Below are 18,479 nucleotides of genomic sequence, written 5' to 3'. Positions count from 1 at the left end.
AAGATGGAGTAGTAGAATCTGTGAATGCCAGGGTCTGTGGTATGTAAGCTTTGAATAGCCTATATTAGTTTAAAGCATTTTCCAGCTGATTTTCTATTAAAGAAGTAATAAACTGAGTGTCAGTTTATAGATGAGAAAGCAAAGGCTCAGAGAATTTAGGTGAATTTTTCAAAGTCACAAGTAAATTTTGTTCAAGAGTAAAGCCTTGGTCTCCTGCAAGTCTAGTCTCTAAGAGTTGGCTTTTCTGAGGTGTACCCAGCTCCATTTCTATGCATCTAGCTCTGCCCTGGGATGAAAGGGGGTGGTAAGAAGGAAAAGTGATGCCAGGAAGATTCAGTCCTTATCCTAGAGGAGCTGATGGTTTCTTTGCAGGTAAGATTCATATATACATACAACTCTTAAGAAGGAGTGTGCTCTAGAATAGCACCATTTAAAGTTTAAAAGTAGTCTCTGATCAGGTGCAAGGGCAGGGTTCTGACTACAAGTGCCTCTAGCCCTTAACTTCATCCCCATGGAATGTTCCATGAGGGGGCCAGGACCCCAAGGCAAATACAGTTGCTGATCAATTTGTTTTGACGATTCTTATTCTTTCATACCATGCTCCCTCCTTCCCATGCAAACCCCTTGGCTCAAGTGAGGCAAGTGGCCCTATGCTGTTCTGCCATCAATGACTTTGCTTACTCTGGTCCCTGGTCCTCTTTGCAGGGATGTCTGTTGTCCTCTAACCACCTGGGTAAAGCCCACGTTCTTTACAGGGAGATCTCAGCCCCATTGTTCTAAAAATGTCATCCACTGCCAAGAAAGTTGTAACAACTGCAAAAGTGGAGACTATGAAATATTCTCTTATAGCCCACAGCTCTAGCATATTGCAAGGAATCATCTTGCTGCCCACTGAATTGATATGAATGCAATAAAAACCATAATAGCAACATTTGACACTAGTACAAGTCAGGTACTGTTCTAAGTATTTTACATATATCACTCCATCCAATTCCCACAGGAACCCTATAGAGTAAATACAATGATTAACCCCATTATACAAATGAGGATACCAAGTCAAAGGGAGGCTAAGTAACTTGATTAGAGTCTCATATATAAAGAATGATAAAGCTGGGTTTGAACCCAGGCAGTCTGTGTGCATATCATGCAGGACAGAGAGAGGGTTCATACTAGAATATGACTGGAAGGACAGATTCCCTATAATAGAGGAAAAACCTCTTTTTCAAAGGGTACATCTCTCTAACAATTTATGCAATTTCCACTAATACAAATATTCCTAAAATAGACCATTCCTTTATATACTGTGTTTATACCAACCTTGTCCAGTCTCATTTTTAGAACTTTAGGTAATCTTTATTGTTGTTCATTGTCTATGTTTTAAATTCTCTCTGAAATTCATTCTAAGACCACTCCTCATTTTGGCCCACCAGAAGCTGTGATGCTGAGGACAGCAGGAGGGGAGCCTGAGTAACCTGTCTGCTGTCAAGCCACCATTGGCCTCCTTTACATAAGGGTTAATTGTATGTGTGCAAATAGAGCTGTGAAGGAAGTGGGGGCGGACCCTGTTCTCTTTATGTCTACCATAGCTCCCAGCTCAGGGCCTGGTATATGGTTGATATTTGATCCCCACGATTTATTCATTATAGACCTATAGAGAGAAGAAATAGCCTCTGCCTGGAGCCTTCTCCAAGTTAGGTTTGGTTCATGGACAAGTCAGGTTTGCTCAGGGACCAGCCTTAGTGGACTCCAAAGTGAAATTCTCAGCTTAAGCTTTTAGTACAATTTTCTTCACTGAGGTTGATGCCATTTCCAGAAAACAAATGTCCTATTGGCTTATTGTGTTTCTTATCAGACATTCTATCACTTCAAACACTGAGAAAAGATGTGTTTTCTCAGCTGTAGGAATGTTGTCTTAGGGGAGAAGTGCCATACAATAGAAGTTCAGGAAACTCAGTGATATGACTTAGAAGAAATTCACTAGGTCAGAGAAAATGTTACACCAGAAATGTGGCAAGGGTAGAGGCTCAAAATCTGGAACAGTTAGTGACTGTGTATATAAATCAAGGACATGGTAAACTTTTTCACTTTTAACTTCGATTGAAACAATGGCCATAAATAATGTGCAATGCTAAAAATATATCAAAATATCACTCCAAATCAACAAAAAAGGGTGAATTAAAATTTAGGTGACATTTGCTCCTGTGAAATGTGTGTGGGACTACATGAAGGGAAATGTGTTTGTTTTTTGAGGCCTCTTCCAATGCTGATGCTTCTGTGAGTCAAGCTTGACTGGTAAGTAAGTTCATCAGCATGTTCCTATTATCTCAGCTAGCTTTATTTCTCACTAAGTACTCCGCCCTTATTGTCCTGTCATCATCAATATTATCATTAATGCCTCCCTTTAGGCAGTTAATGCAGCAAAAGTATTCTCTTTTTCTCTCTGCTTATCTAAGTTCCACTCATCCTCACAATGTTCTCAGTTCTTTCATTCAGTCTACCCAACAGTTCTCCAACATTCCAACCTTTTAATGGGTGCTTCAGTGATCATCTGTACCACTTACTGGTCACTTGTTCCATCCAGCTTCATGAAAGTTATTCATTCAGTTCTTATTCTTATCAGTTTTATAGTCCCCCTGAACCCCACTAACCAGGAAGGGCTAAGTTATACAGAAACAAAAATGCCCAAATGTCAGTGACTCAGCAGTATGAAGTTTCAGGTCTTTGTTTAATGATCCACACTAAGTGGCCCTGCTGCATCTAATAACTGTACCTTGGGGTACAGGGCCTTTGGTCACTGTCATAGTGGTAGCTAGTGCTTTTCATGGACCCATCCTGGATGTGACACATATCATTCTTGCTCACATTTTATTGCACAATTAGTCATACAATTGTCCATCTACAAGGCAGTTGAAAGTACAATTTTTCATGATGTTTTAGGTAAAATCAGGTCTCAATATTTGTTGAATAAATGATATCATCAGTTAACCTTAGTGACATATTAATCTGTGACTAGATGTATACTATGAATAAGCGGAGTAAAATAAAGACCTGTAATTGAGGTCTGGCACATGGAATAATTCATTCATTCATTCATGCATGCATGCACTCATTCACTAATTCAGCAAATACCTATTTCATGCCTTATACTTTTCTAAGCATTTGTGAACAATGTGCTGATCATTGTCCTTGCACAGCTTGTATTCTAGAGAAGGAAACAAAGGACAAGCAATAAATATAACAAATAAGGAAACTAAATAGTATTATAGCATGTGATGTGTTGAGGAAATAAGAGAAAAATGTAGAGCACAGTAATGAATATAGAGATTCTTAAGGTTGAGGTGAAAGTAATTTTAAATGGAGCTGTCATATCAGTCTTCATTTAAATGATATTGGAAAAGAAGTAGGTGTGGTAGTTAGCAATAACAGGAAAAGCATCTAGAAAGAGGGGACAGCCTATGCTGAAACCTTAAGGTGTAGCATGTTTGAAGAATAGTACAAAATTTTATATGGCTGGAGTGAGATAGTGTGAGCCAGTAGGAGATGAGTTTAGAGAGTTATTGGGAACCACATCATGAAATCTCATAGGCCATTGTAAGACTTTGGTTTTTTTCTTTGAATGAAATGAGAAGTACTACTAAAGGATTCTGATGCTTAGTAATACATAATTATACATGTATTGTGTATATGTATGTTTGAGTCCAGAGGAAAGTCTAACTTTATGTCTTATTTTATGTGAAGATACATTTCTTGACCTTTATTTTAGTACCTCGTATTTGCCTTTACAGAAAACATTTTTATATATTTTATCACAAAAGAACAATTATAAAGATTGAAGAGGCTGGTACTATTATCATCTCTCTTCCATATGCCACTTTTTGGAGGATGATCACTGGTACAGAGTCTAGCTGGAAATTGTGCCTAGAGTCCTTACCAAGGGGTGGGGATTCGGGGGGACTGGCTCCTTCCTTACCAGCCTACCAAGCATTCACGATGCAAGGTCTTAGAGAAAGAAACTTAATCAACAAATCAAATGGGTGGTGAGATGAGTTCCACATAATCCCCACTCTCATCAAATCTGAGCATCTCTTAATAAAACTCGCAGTTGTTGTGGGGAAGGGAGATGGAGCTCCAGTCACTGCAGCCCGCTGAGCCACCACCTGTTCCCAGCAGGGGCAGCACCGTTAATCCCCTGAGCATCATCGCTTATTTCCCAGCCTGCTTTCCCTTCCAGGAAGAAAATAACTACTAGTTCTTGAGCTACATCAAAGCCTCTTTCCCCATGCCATCAGAGCCTCTGTGGCCCTGATCTGCATTATGCTGCCAGTGACTCCAGAGGGATGGCCACTTTCCCCCCAGCATTCCTTTAGGCTTTTCTGTTTAACTGTCTGACACCAACTCGAGCCTTCAAAAGTTAGGGCTGCTTCCCTTCCTTGGGACTTGCCTCCATTTAATTTTTAAAATTTATTATATTGCTATGTGATGCTGATTTTCAAATATGAGACCAAGACTGGAAAAGAGGGTTTTCTTAATTTGCAATTAGACTCAAGGTCATGAAATCCCCACATCCAGTTGGCACTGCTCCTACTCTGTCTGGATGGGCTCAACTTGGTTTTCCTGGTGTGTCCCCAGCAAATACTAAGAAAATATTTAGTCAACTACAGTCAGTACCATCTACAGATTTGGTGTTCAGTCCTTTGTGAGAATATTAACTCTTTGCCTCATGGATATGTTGCATACATTCTCTCACTTGACTCTTGGTCTTGCTAACTGTGCTGATTACACTCCTTCTGCTACCCCACCACATCCTTGTCTGCTCTTTACTGTTCTACTCACTGCCCTGCAATGCTGATCTCACACACTACTTCCCTCAGACTCCATTGCAGCCCTCTGTCTGTCTTCCTGTTGGGATCAGCAATGGGAGACACTGGCAGGATGCTGGGGGTGGGGTGGGGAGAGTGAAGCCAGGGTGTATATGCTCTGCTTTCTCCCCACTTTGGACAGCAGTTCTGGCTGTCGCTGTTTCTCTGCACCTGCAGTTCCTGCCAGGTGGCCCCTCTTCCAGGACTTCAACTCTCCTAGGTTTATGTAACATCACTTCTTCCCTCCCCTATCCCCTTTGGGCCTAATGTAGCAGCAATCTCCTTTGTTCTAATCCTTGGGTGCCTTGACATCTCTTGTTGGCTTCCTTAAGCCTGCCTCTAGGCTTCCGGCCAAGATGGAAGTAAAGGTAAACATGGCTCTCACCTCCTTGCAGAACCACAGCAAAAATTACAAAACAAATATCACCAAGAATCATCATAAAATCAAGCTGTATGGAAGTCTGACAACCAAGGAATTAAAGAAACCACATTCATCCAGATGGGTAGGAGGGACAGAGATATGGAAACGTACAGAGAGGCGGAGAAACATGAAGACATGGAGACATGGAATGGATGGTCCCACACCAATGTGTGGTGGATAAAAATTGGGAATTATACCTTAAGAGTGAGGGATCCCAGCCCCACAGCAGACCACGCAGCCCAGGGTCCCAGTGCCAGGAAGATAAGTCCCCATAACTTCCAGCTATACAAACCAGTGGGTGTTGGGGGAGCAGAAGAAACTGCAAGATTCTCAGGAGTCTCCTCTTAGAGGGCCTGCAATAATCTTAGGACTTATGCAAATTCACTCCCTCTGGACTTCAGCACTGGGGCAGTAGCTAGAAGGGCACCAGTGGCATATGGGGAGAAATTGAGGTGTCTCTTGACATCAGGGCAAGTGCTAGGGGACAGCTTCCCCCTGGACAACACTCCAGAGGCCAGGCAGTGGCATTGTCTCCTTTCTGAGCCCTCCCCCCCACAGAGCCACAGAATGGCAACACCATAACTGAGACTCCATCAACCTGGTTCACATGGATTGCCCTGCTCTGTCCCATCCAACTTATGGTGCATTTTTCTACAATAGACCACATAGCTTTAACAGGGAGTCAAAGCGTCTCTACTTAATACATAGAAACAAACACAGGAAGGCTGCCAAAATAAGGAGACAAAGAAATATGACCAAAATGAAAGAACAGGGAAAACTCCAGGAAAAAAACAGCAAAACAGAACATGGAGATAAGCAGTCTATCAGATACAGAGTTCAAAACACTGGTTATTAGGATACCCAATGAATTCATTTGGTCCTTCAACAGCATGAAAAAGACCCAGGCAAAAATGAAGGTTACACTAAATGAAATAAATAAAAATGTACAGGGAGCCAACAGTGGAGTGGATGAAGCTGAGAATCAAATCAATGATTAGGAACATAAGGAAGAAGAGAATGTTCAGTCAGAACAGCAAGAAGAAAAAATAATTTAAAAAAATGAAGATAGACTAAGGAGCCTCTGGGACTTCAAACATACCAACATTCGAATCATAGGGGTGCCAGAAGCAGAAGAAGTACAAGAAATTGAACTTATTTGAAAAAATAATGAAAAAAAAAACTTCTCTAATTTGGTGAAGGAAATAGACATACAAGTCCAGGAAACACAGAGAGTCCCAAACAAGATGAACACAAAAAGGACCACATGAAAACACATCATAATTAAAATGCCAAGGTTAAAGATAAAGAGAGAATCTTAAGAGCATCAAGAGAAAAGCAGTTAGTTACCTACAGAGGAGTTCCCATAAGACTATCAGCTGATTTCTCAAAAGAAACTTTGCAGACTAGAAGAAACTAGCAAAAAGTATTCGAAGTGATGAAAATCAAGGACCTACAACCTTGATTACTCTGCCCAGCAAAGCTATAACTTGAATGCAAGTACAGATAAAGTGCTTCCCAGCCAAGACAAAAATAAAGGAGTTCATCATCACCAGGCCATTATTATATGAAATGTTAAAGGGACTTATTTAAGAAAAAGAAGATAAAAACTATGAATATTAAAATAGCAATAAATTCACAACTATCAACAATTGAATCTGAAAAACAAACTAAGCAAACATGCAGAACAGAAACAGAATTATAGATATGGAGGTCATTTGGAGGCTTATCAGTGGGGAGGGGGAAGGGGTAGAATGGGGGAAAAGTTTCAAGGATTAAGAAGTGCAAATTGGTAGGTACAGACAGAATGGACAGGGGGATGTTAAGAACACTATAGGAAATGGAGTAGCCAAATTATTTATGTTCATGACCTATGGACATGAAGTAAGTGGGGGATTGTCAGTGAGAATGGGGGTACTGGGTGGAGGGGGTAAAGGAGAAAAAACTGGGACAACTGTAATGTATTTAAAAATAAGTAAATAATAAAACATGTTTAAAAAAGGCCTGTCTCTAGTCCTGCTTCTCTGAAGTCAGGGACAAGATTTGGCTCCCAGTATTCTCATCTCCTAGTTTTTACCCTCACCCTTTTCGGTTAGACAGCTTGATTGGATGCTTCAACCACAGGGTCCCCTGCCATGGGCTTGAGTCAGTGAGAAGGTGTGTTCATTGCCTTGGGGGGAGTCCAGACTGGCTGGGGATATATGAAATTTCATACCATGAAAACAATATTAGATAAGCAGCTTTTTGGCTTCTTCTCAAATCCCTGGTTTGGCCTCCATCATGTCCACGAGGGTGGCCCAGAATATCTACAAGTTGTCCACCTTTGGCCCCTGGGCCTTCAGCAGCCACTTGTACTTGAGTGAGCCCAACATCAGCACCTCGACCTTTTCCCATGTGGGCAGTGGCTACCGGGTTGGCCTGGGCACCAACATGAATCTTGCCAGGGATTTTGGCAGAGCTGGGAGTATAAGGACCATCAGAACCATCCAAGTGAACCAGACCCTGCTGAGCCTCTTAAAGATGGAGGTGGACCCCAACATCCAGGCCATGCCCAACCAAGAGAAGGAGCAGATCAAGAGCCTCAACAACAAGTTTGCTTCTTTCATCAATAAGGCATGGAGCCTGAAGCAGCAGAATAAAATTCTGGAGACCAAGTGGACTCTCCTGCAGCAGCAGAAGATGATTCATAGTAACATGGACAATGTTTGGGAGCCACATCAACCACCTTCGGCGGCATCTGGAAACTGACCCAGGAGAAACTGAGGTTGGAGGCAGAGTTTGGCAACACTCAGGGGCTGGTGGAGGACTTGAAGAATAAGTACAAGGATGAGATGAGCAACCACACAGAGATGGAAAATGTATTTGTCCTCATCAAGAAGGATGTAGATGAAGCTTACATGAACAAAGTAGAGCTGGAGTCCCATCTGGAAGGACTGATCGATGAGATCAACTTCTACAGGCAGCTGAATGAAGAAATTTGTAAGCTGCAATTCCAGATCTCTGACACATCCGTGGTGCTGTCCATGGATAACAACTGCTCCCTTAACCTGGACAGCATCATTGCCAAGACCAAGGCCTAGTACGAGATGATTGCCAACCGCAGCCGGGGTTGAAGCTGAGACCATGTACCAGATCACGCATGAGGAGCTGCAAAGATAGTCTGGGAAGCACAGGAATGACCTGTGTTGCACAAAGATGGAAATTTCTGAGATTAACTGGAATATTAACTAAATCCAAGCTGAAACTGATGGCCTCAAAGGCCAGAGAGCTTCCTTGGAGGCCACCATTGCTGATGCCAAGCAATGTGGCAAGCTGGTCATCAAGGATGCTCAGGTTAAGGTGGCTGAGCTGGAAGCTGCTTTGAGAACCACCAAGAAGGACATGGCCTAGCAGCCATGAGTACCAGGAGCTCATGAATGCCAAGCTGGCCCTAGACATGGAGATTGCTATCTACTGCAAACTTCTGGAGGGTGAGGAGAACTGGCTGGACTCTGGGATGCAGAACATGAATATCCATACCAAGACCACCAGCAGCTACTCAGATGGGCTGAGCCCAGCTTATGGGAACCTCAACTACAGCCTGGTTTTCCAGGTCAGCTTAGTCTCTGGCAGGTGCCCTGGTTCCTTCAGCTGCATGAGCACAATCTCCTCCAAGATGGTGATTGTGAAGAAGATTCAACCCTGAGATAGGAAGCTGGTGTCTGAGTCATCTGATGTCCTGCCCACGTGAACAACTATTGTGGTCCCTCCTGTCCTCCAAGCTGGCAGGAAAGGAGCTATGAAGTGGGGAAGGAGGCATAGGAGACCTACCTGAAGCTCAGCCCCAGTCCTTAGCTCACCCTTGGGATGGGGGAGTTCACTGCCTGGCAGCCAGCCTTTTACCCATGCCTCAGACTAAAAGCCAAATCAAGTGTTCTTTCCCAAAATAAAGTCTCAGCTGGCTCTGCCAAAATAAAAAATAAAAACATATATATAAAAAAGAAAAACAGTATTAATGATGATAATGAAAAAATGATAATTATTATTTAGTGAGCATTTAGTATGTACCGGAAATTGGAGCATATAGTAGACTCTATGTAAATTATCTCCAATTCTCATACTAACCTTGCAATGTCAGTATTATGACTTCCATTTACCAACAGAAACTTGAGTCCCAAGAAACCAAGTGACCTGCCAGAGACTATTCTAGCTAGACCAGAGTTGAAATTAAAAACCAAGTCTCTCTGGCTCCAACCCATGATTGTTTTTTCAGCTATGCCACATTGACCCATGAAATAGAAAAATCATACAGGCTAAGAATGTATGCAATCTAGGGCTTGAATGGAGTGGAGTTCACGCTCTGTATGATGAGAGGATGGACAGTCAGCCCAGGGAAGATCCATGTGGGCTGGAAGGGACAGGAGAGATTTCATTGAGGAAGCAAGATTTGACCTGCACCTAAAGGAAAGAAGTTAGGATATTGGAGAAAGAGAAAAAAAGAAATGAGGACAGAAATGCCAGTGCTATATTCAAAAGTAATGGCCCCTAAACATGAGGAATTTAGGAAGAGGCTGCCATGTCATTTTTCCTAAGGCCCTGGGCTGTAGCGGCTACTCTGAGCTGGGGTTTAGGGTGTAGCTGTGGTTTAGCTTTCCTAAGGCATAGCTGGCTGTACTTAAAAGCTCTTCAGAACTCTTCAGAAGCTTATACTGCTTGGGTTACCTGCTTAGAAAGAGGGCCATGAATTTCTGCTTTGCCTTAGTCCTTGCTTTATCTTGGTCTGATGGGGACATGTACTCCTGGAGCCACACTCAGGAACTTGTCACCTATCTATGGAGCCATCCGTTTCTGTATTCATTTATTTAATAAGATTGATGTACCTGTCTCCTTTATTCTTTATCCACTCTAACTCTATATCCACACAAAATCCTCCTGCACATCCTCAGCTGTGGACCCAGTCATATATCTGTACTCAAGCTGGAGAAAATCCTACCGTACCCATACCAATGGTGGCTCCAAAACATCACTACATGGAGCTGCTTTGTATGCCCACAGTACCCGCATTCCTAAAGATGATCATTCCAGGTTCTCCTCATTCTTTAGATGTTTACTGACCACCCCCACTTCTGCCTCGCTCATTTCTTCATATCTCTCAGGTATCCTGACTGCCTTAACCACCTTCTTTGATGGCTTGAACCTCTGTATGCTCAGAATAGGATGGTTTATCTCTCCTCCTTTACATTGCCTTCCACTCTGAGGATTGTCACCTCTTTCATTACTTCTCTTTTACCTAATCCCCTGCAGTCTCTATAAGAATTTACGGTAATAAATACACGTGAATTCTCCAATGGCCAACAGAGGGCTGAACCTAAAGGAATTTTTTTGTTCTTATCTTGCTTTTTGCAGCATATGACCTTGATGTCCTTACTGCAAGGTCTTGGTAAACATCTTTCCCCTTGTGATCTCCAGGGCTTCACTTTCTCTACAGTATTCTCTGTTCTCTGTAAGCACTTGGTACATCTCTTTCACTCTCTGTTCTTCATCTTCTCCTTTCCTAACTCAACTCCTAAACTCAGACTCATTATCTTTCTCTATCACAGAGCAAGTCCGTGCAAGGATTAGAAGCATGGACTCCAGTTGAGGTGGGTCTGAGCATTTGAATCTTGGACCCACCACTTCCTAATCGGGCAATTTATCATGCCTTCTGTGCCTCTACATTAGAATAGAGTTCAGCACATATTAGTGCTTAATAAACATCACTTATTATTTATCCACTCTAAATGGACACTAAGATCTGTCCTCATCACCATGCCTGAATCAAGACCCAAGTTCTCACAAAATAAGCAAGTTTTATTAAATAGTGGGTTTCCTTTTCATGTATCTCAGCTGGATCAGGAAATAAAGTTTGTGGAAGGAACCCTACCTAAGAGAAAACGAGGTGAAATAATAATTAGTGTTGGAGTTACAATTCCTGGGGTCCTACTTAAGTAAATCAGTGTATTCCCATGGGAAAGTCACTGATCCTCTGGGTATCATATTGGCATCTTAAAAATGGGTTGGGGAAAATCATTATCAAATTAGTAGCATTCGTGTACCTTCTTCATAGGATCGATATGAGAATTCAATAGGATAAGAGCTGTGATAGCACCTTTCGATATTAAATGCCATGATGCAAAAATGGATTACTAAGGCTTGAAAATATTATCTGACACTCTGGTTGTTAAATTTTATAATTGATATCCCATTCCAATTATGATGTGGGTCTTGGGTGTGGGTGACAGTTGGGGATGGAGGAATTGGAGTCTGAAGAGGGATTACAAAGGGTCTATCTTTTGAAATGAATGTTAAGAGCAGGAAGAGTCTCTTCTAATAACCATTTTCTCAGAGTATCTTCTTCATAAATGGCTCACTACTTGTCCTTGCCTGCCTTTTCCTCTTTCTTTTAGAGCAAATTGAACTCCTGTAAATCTTAGAATTAGTCATCTTTGAAAACACCGCATTTAACATGTTAATACTTGCTGAAAAGTCTCCAGTGGAGCTCTTCCCCACCTTTATTCCCAGCTGCCTCTCAAACTTTCCCTGGCTCCTAAAACCCATCTCCATTACAGCCCTCCTGCTCTAATCACTGTTGTACCTCAGTGCATTAGGTACCGTGTTCAGTGCATTCAGACATAAGGTAGGAGACACTCAATACACATTTCTCTGGAGGTGAAGTATATCGCTTTTCTAGGCTCAAAGAATTCCTTTTGAGTAAAGTCATAGCACCAATGTGGAATGTGAGATCCAAAGTGGTCAAGTTAGACACCAGCTGAAATCCAATCACAGCTCTGCTCCCAGTCAACAACATTTATACAAAGTTGACCAGTTTTTGTTGCATCTCTTGGTAATCCCCAGTTCTCTTTCTCCTCTTCTTCCTCCTCCCTTTTGGCCTCACACACTGATCAGGGCCAGGTTTTATTCCATCAGACTTGGGCAACAATAGATATGATTGTCAGTCTCCCTGGGGCTGGCCAGGTTTTTATGAAATTAGACATATTTGTCTTGATGTTTAGAAGCGAGCATGAAATTCAAATCTGTGTGTTGGCATTCCGCAGGCTGGGCCTTTAATATTCAATGACATAACTTCATTGCGGTTTTGACAACACTATATAGAAGTTGTGCTTACCATTGAAAATTAGAGCCACTGAAAGCGTTGACAACAGCAAAATTGTGAATGCTTCCTGGCTCCTGAAGTGATTGCTATTCCAGTTTGTCTAAAAGTGCTTATTGTGTTTGTAATGCCGTCAGTTCTACTTAAAGACAACTTGAAGTTGATGCCACACAGGTAAGTACCAATGAAATCCCCATCTTCTTGCCTCTCTCCACTTCTCTATTGCCTCCTACAGAATTTCTCTGCCGAGGGTCTATTTGCATTTGGTTATCAAGCCTGATTCTTTCAACTTCTGAGCCAGTTAATTGCATTTCTCTTTCAAGTTCCCAGGTTAACCAGACTATTATTTTTGTTGTTGTTTTCAGTCATTTGCCCTTTCTTCTTCTTTTCTTTTTTTCCTATGTGAGCATCAGGGATGTTTTAGTGACCTATCTGAACAAATTCCTCATGTATCAGAATCACCTTCTCTTGTGTGTAAAGCAAATCTTGAGTAGGGGAGGTGAGGAGGATTTGGTATCTGAGGAAGAAAGATTACAAAAACAAACAGACAAAAACTAGCCTTTGAAACTGATGCTAAGAGTAGGAATACTCCGTTAACTGTGACTTCAGGTTGGGTCAAAAATGGTAAAAAGAAAACTTAAAAATAATGATTTAATAATGGTTAGCTTTGCTGTTGTTGGTGGTGTTAAAGCAGATGAACTAGCAGAGAATTCCAACAGCCTCTTTCTTAGGTTGGTTGCTTGGTTTGGTCTTTGAAAAAGATTTCCCTCACCTCTCGCAAGTTGAGATAGAAAGATTTTATCAGAAAAAAATTCTTTGTAGAAGCCTTTCATCCTCAAGCAAGCTGAGACCCTTGAAATGTAAAACTCAGATGCAAATAAGAGAGATGAGAGGACAGAAGACAGTTTGGGGCATTGAAAGCAGTGATCCTGGAGGGTCCCTTGGGGCAGACATCTGTAGGAAGAGTCCAGCATGGGCAAGCAGCTGTGTGGGTGCCCACACTGACAGTTGTGGGGGCATTTAGACTCCCAATTGTTCATTCAGTATATCAATATATTTGTTATATAAATGTATATACCATGTATCACCTTACTTACGGCTCTCTTACAGGCATTGTGATAGAAGTACAGTCTCTCAGGGAGCTCAGGAGATGAGAGGCATATACTCAATAACTATAGTCACTCCTGGGGACAGTGGAACCACCCCTCTGAGTGTGAGCACAGCGAGTACCTGCTTGGTTCAGTAGGAGAAATACCCGCCTGCTGCTGTAGTCCAGGAAAAGTTCACCAAAAGATTGGAACCCATTGTTTATCACCCCAGAATTCACTGCCTAATCAAGTGCAGGCTTCCTGGCTGTGCAGAGTCCTGGCCTCCCCAAATGCATAGGTATTAACTATTTAATGCTGGCAAAGACTTTGATAGGGCCTTGGACTCACCAGTCCTTACACTCGAGGAGTCCAATGCTTCCAGGATTTTTATGCTCTGCTTAATGTGTACCTAGTGTATTTTCCTGGCACATAGTAGGTATACTGTAAGTATCTGTGGGTGACTGAGTGAGAACTAGAGAGGGAACTTTTGGGGTCATGCTGATGTAGGGTAGCTCCGGCTTTGACCCTGACTGTGATGGGCCCTAGGGGATGCGTTGGGAAATACAGAGTAACTCCTCTGGGAGTGGTCCCACTAGAACAGAGATACTCCTCAGGAACCTCTGTCCTTTGACCATATCTCTCCACTTTCCCATTCCTTTCTCAGGTATTGATCTGGTGTCTTCCTTTGGGTATTTGTTACACAGCCTTTCTACCTCTGGAGGAAAATGACTGTATTTGTTTTAAAACTCCCACCAAATTGCCACTAGGGCCACTTTTAATTGAGGTAAATTTGGGGATAGAGTGAGAGAGAACTCCCAGATTCCCACAGCCTCAGTTTTTTATTGTGAGAAAATTTATGTGTCGGCTAACTTTCTCTACCTGGGACTGAGGGTCATTTTCTCCATTTCTGATTCTTCTGGTGTGTTCAGGGCTGAACCAGGAAGTTCTCATTGGGATCCAGCTTCCCCTCACTGTGACCTTCCTCGCAAGGGTGCTGTTGCACTCCCTTCCCTTGGAATCGGCCAGTGAAATTCCGGGTAAGAGGAGAATACTTTCCATCTGCATTCACCTCTGTTTGTATAAGGAAAGGATTTGCCACCATCAAAGGTTGGGAGCCCCATGTGAGCAGCTGGAAGACCACCAGGCCCCTGCGTTCACAACCAGTGCCTTTCTAGTGCAGCCACACCTAAGAGCAGCAAAGCAACGAATCTCCACACTGGACGGACTTGGCTTCCTTTCCTCCCTGCACCAGCCTGGAGGTTTCTGAGGTTACAGACTGAATCTACTGTTTAATTTCTAACCTCCCATGGCTCTCAATTTAGGCCTCGCCTATGGGGTCCAACTACTCAATTAGGGCAGGCATTAAAGGGTGGCTGCTTTGACAGTGTGTTGTGGGAGGTGGAAACATGTCCTCGATCCAGGAGCCTTGCATTTCCTCATGACAGTCTTCTTTGGGATTTCTTCATCAGCACCTTGGTTGTCAGTGGATGACACGGCAAACAGCATATGACATTGACCTGAAAGCAACACAAGGACATGGAATAGATTTGGGGGTAAAATGGGGCAGTTAAGTGGGGAAGAGTGCCAGCATGGAGGAAAAGGAAGCTAATGATAGATCAAAGTCCACAAATAAAATCTTCCCTAGTTTTGACATTTTGCCAACGGTGACCCCTATGGTCCATCACTGTCCTCTCTGTAGAATATTAAACCACCTGCTCTAAGTTTCTAAAATATGAGTAGCTGCTCTTTATGGAGCACCTAATTCTTGAGACAGGACACTTTTATTTCTCCTTTAGAAATGAATGAGTGGAGACTCAGAGAGGTTAATAATCCTCCCAAGGTGGCCCAGCCAAAGGAGAGTGGAGCTGGTCTTAAATTGAAGCTTGATCCTAACACTGTTCTGTCCCCCAGGCATTCTGTCATTGCTGAACCCTCATGACTGCTCTCTAACTCTTTCTGGTATGAACTTGGTACTGACATCAACTTTAAGGTAGCTTGAGAATACTGATTTGTCTGTACGATGCATTTGCTTCAAGAAGAGTCAAGAAGCAAGAGAACAGAGAGGGTCAGGATGTAGTCTGGTATACATTTTACAGAAGACCCACCGGTTTTACACCCTGATTTTATTTACTCTTTTCTCTCCCTCCTGTTCTTGGCAATTGTCCCTTAAGCCCGTCTGTTCTCTACCTCTAATATGTTATGCTGATATTTTATTACCAAACAATTACATCCACTAATTTGAAAAGGAAACGAGCAGGAAATTGCAATTATAAGAGTAGAAGCAATGCTCTTTTATTTCTCCCCTTTATGCATATGAAATATGGTTTGTCATTGCTGTAAAACAGACTTTCCCCCTCTTCCATGGCTCTTCACTGCCTTGTCTTTAATAATTGAGCAGAAACGAGAGTTATAATTAGATTTCTGATAACAGAGGAGATATCTATGGGTTTACAGATGTGGAGGCTCAGCTTGGGGCCATGGGGCCGCCACTGTGCCTCCGTGGGAGAAAGCATACTTCATGATGTTTCACTTGAGTACCTTTCAAACTGTTCTGTACATTGATGGTCTTCTGTGTAGATTAATTATTGTTCAGAATTATTGTTTTTCCTCTGCCCTAACCCACTGGCTTTGGGCCTGGTCCATACTTGGTTTGGTTGATCAGATATGGGTAGATGTGATATACACCTCCTTTAACTGAGCAGCGGCTTGCATGTCTGGGCTCTGCCTCCCCTGAGAGACACCCAGGACGGGGACTGCTCCATCTCGGTCCCTGAGTGCGCAGAAACGCCCTGCTGACTCTTGATGGATGTGTGGCGAGAGCAAGAAATAAACATTTGCTGTTTTAAGCCACTGAGATTTAGAGCTGTTTTTAAATCACAGCATAGCCCAGCCCACCCTACTGACATATCTGTGATCTCATTTGGCTCTCATTATATCCATGGGATAAAGAAAAGGCTTATCACACTGGGTGGTATGGGGGAAAGAGTGTGATGTGGAATCAAAGAGACCTGAGTAAAAATGCTTTTTCCATCACTGCTGGCTGTGCAAGCTTAGCCAAGCGGCCCAGTGTCTCTGAAATCTTGTTTCTTTATCTGAAAAAAGGGAATAATAATACTTACCTTGAAGGTTCCTGAGAATCAGGGTCAGTGTATAGTGCCTGTCACAGAATAAACACCTAATAAAAGATAGCTGTTTTAACAAATGTTATTTTAAAATCCCCTCTTGACATTATCTCCATTGAATAGATGAGGTTGCTGGGGCTAATTCGGCTGCAGGGACCTGCCCAAGCTAATTTCATAAAGAGCTGGAATGTGAGCTTCTGCTTCTGGATGCTGGGTCCAGAACCTCTCCCTGGATTGATACTTACTCACTGGATTCCATGCCTGGAATTGTGCTTTGGGGTCTGGGGTTGTGGCAGGAGCCAAAGGTGTCATGAAGTGAAAATATTGCTCCTTTACAAAATACAGTCTACATAGTAAGATGAGCTAGATAGCAGAGTTAGCTCCGAAGAAACAACTCATTTATCTGAGGCACAAGATATATTAAAGTTCTCATCCTGGGTGCATGAGAATCACCTGAGTAGCTTATTAAACTGCAGTTTCCCTGGTCCTGTCCCTAGACTTTCTACTTTAATGATGTCCTGCATGATTAGAGGAAGTAGAGCATGGTGGACTTTCACATAAGTTTTCCTGGGTTCATATCCCTTCACTGACATCTACAAATTAATATACAATTCTGGGCAAGTTACCTAGCTTTTTTGTGCCTCAGTTTCATCATCTGTGAGATGGGGCTAATATTAATAGTTATCTTACATATTAGTGTGAAGATTAAGTTTGGTGATATGTGTAAAGCACATAGAATTTAGTAAGCACTAAATAAGTGCTACTCATTAGTATTCTGCTGTAGGAGTTCTGAGAAACTTCTCTAAAGCAACCTCTTCTTCTGGTATCCTAGCCAGGTACTGTTTGATGGGGCTTCTTGAGACAATGGCCTCCACCCTCATAGGGTCTATGGTAGGGTTTCCAATCATGGAAGCTTTGACTGTAGGACATATCTGGGTGAAGCAGTGCTTTGTGGTGGCTCCTAAATAGCATGTATGCTGCCCCCTGATCCCCATGTAGAGGTTCGCTTCTGAGAGAGGAATTGTGTTAACAAATTTTGTTTGGGAGCTATGTCTGACTGGCAGGGGGATGGCAATCAGAGAAGTCCCTGGTGCTTGGTTGCCTGAGGCTGGAGTCGGCCCTGAATTTGTCTCAACTGAAACATTTCACTTATTTTTCTCACCCTGTGCCAAATGCTTCATTTCCCCCTTGTTAATCACCAGATATTAGAGTCCATAAGAGTCACATTTACTACAATAGAGGTTTTCTTCTTTTTAAATTTGTTTGAATAATTCATGTTCAATTTAGAAGAATTGAGTATGGTGTGGTCTCCCACTCCATCAAGAACTACAGGTGAAAATCTGGCTTCTCAGAGAAGGCAGAGACCAGGCTGTTGGGAGCCCTCCCGGGCCCCAGACTCTCTCTGCTCCCATGGGCTGTTTGATGCAGGGCCTTCGGATTGTCCCTCCTCTTTGTCCCATTTGCCTGTAATGGCTCTCCATTTATTTTTACTCTTCAAGGTCCACCCTTCAGCAAGCCATCCTCCCATTGTGAGGTGCCCTGGCCATAAGAAGGCAGACCGGGTTTCCTCTGGGAAGAGTCAGGCCCTGAGATGGGTAGGGCTCCCCCTCCCTGTGTCTAGGAGGCTGCTGCCACAGATGTTTTTCCATCTGCCAAGAGGCAGTATAGGGCACAGAGAGCTGGGATCCTCCAACCAGAACAACTGGAGACACTCAAATCCCAGCTCTACGACTCCTTGTGGGTGGTGAGGTAGGCAGTACTTAATCTCCTATGGCTTTAGCACTTTTACCTACATTAAAGATGAGAACAGTGCCTCCTCTTCAGGTTGCTCTGTAGGTAAAAGTTAAAACATAGAAAATATAG

At 42.7% G+C, this 18,479-nt stretch overlaps 1 pseudogene; it reads left to right on the top strand.

Annotated features, from left to right (window-relative positions):
• Positions 1-7,557: 7,557 nt before the first annotated feature.
• Positions 7,558-9,007, top strand: LOC150002640 (keratin, type II cytoskeletal 8 pseudogene; annotated as a pseudogene).
• The last annotated feature ends 9,472 nt before the right edge of the window (positions 9,008-18,479 follow it).

The sequence above is a fragment of the Furipterus horrens genome, unplaced genomic scaffold (genome assembly GCF_987537825.1).
Source record: "Furipterus horrens unplaced genomic scaffold, mFurHor1.1.pri manual_scaffold_8, whole genome shotgun sequence".
In the NCBI taxonomy this organism is placed as follows: domain Eukaryota; kingdom Metazoa; phylum Chordata; class Mammalia; order Chiroptera; family Furipteridae; genus Furipterus; species Furipterus horrens.
This window is presented reverse-complemented; position numbering and strand designations above follow the sequence as displayed.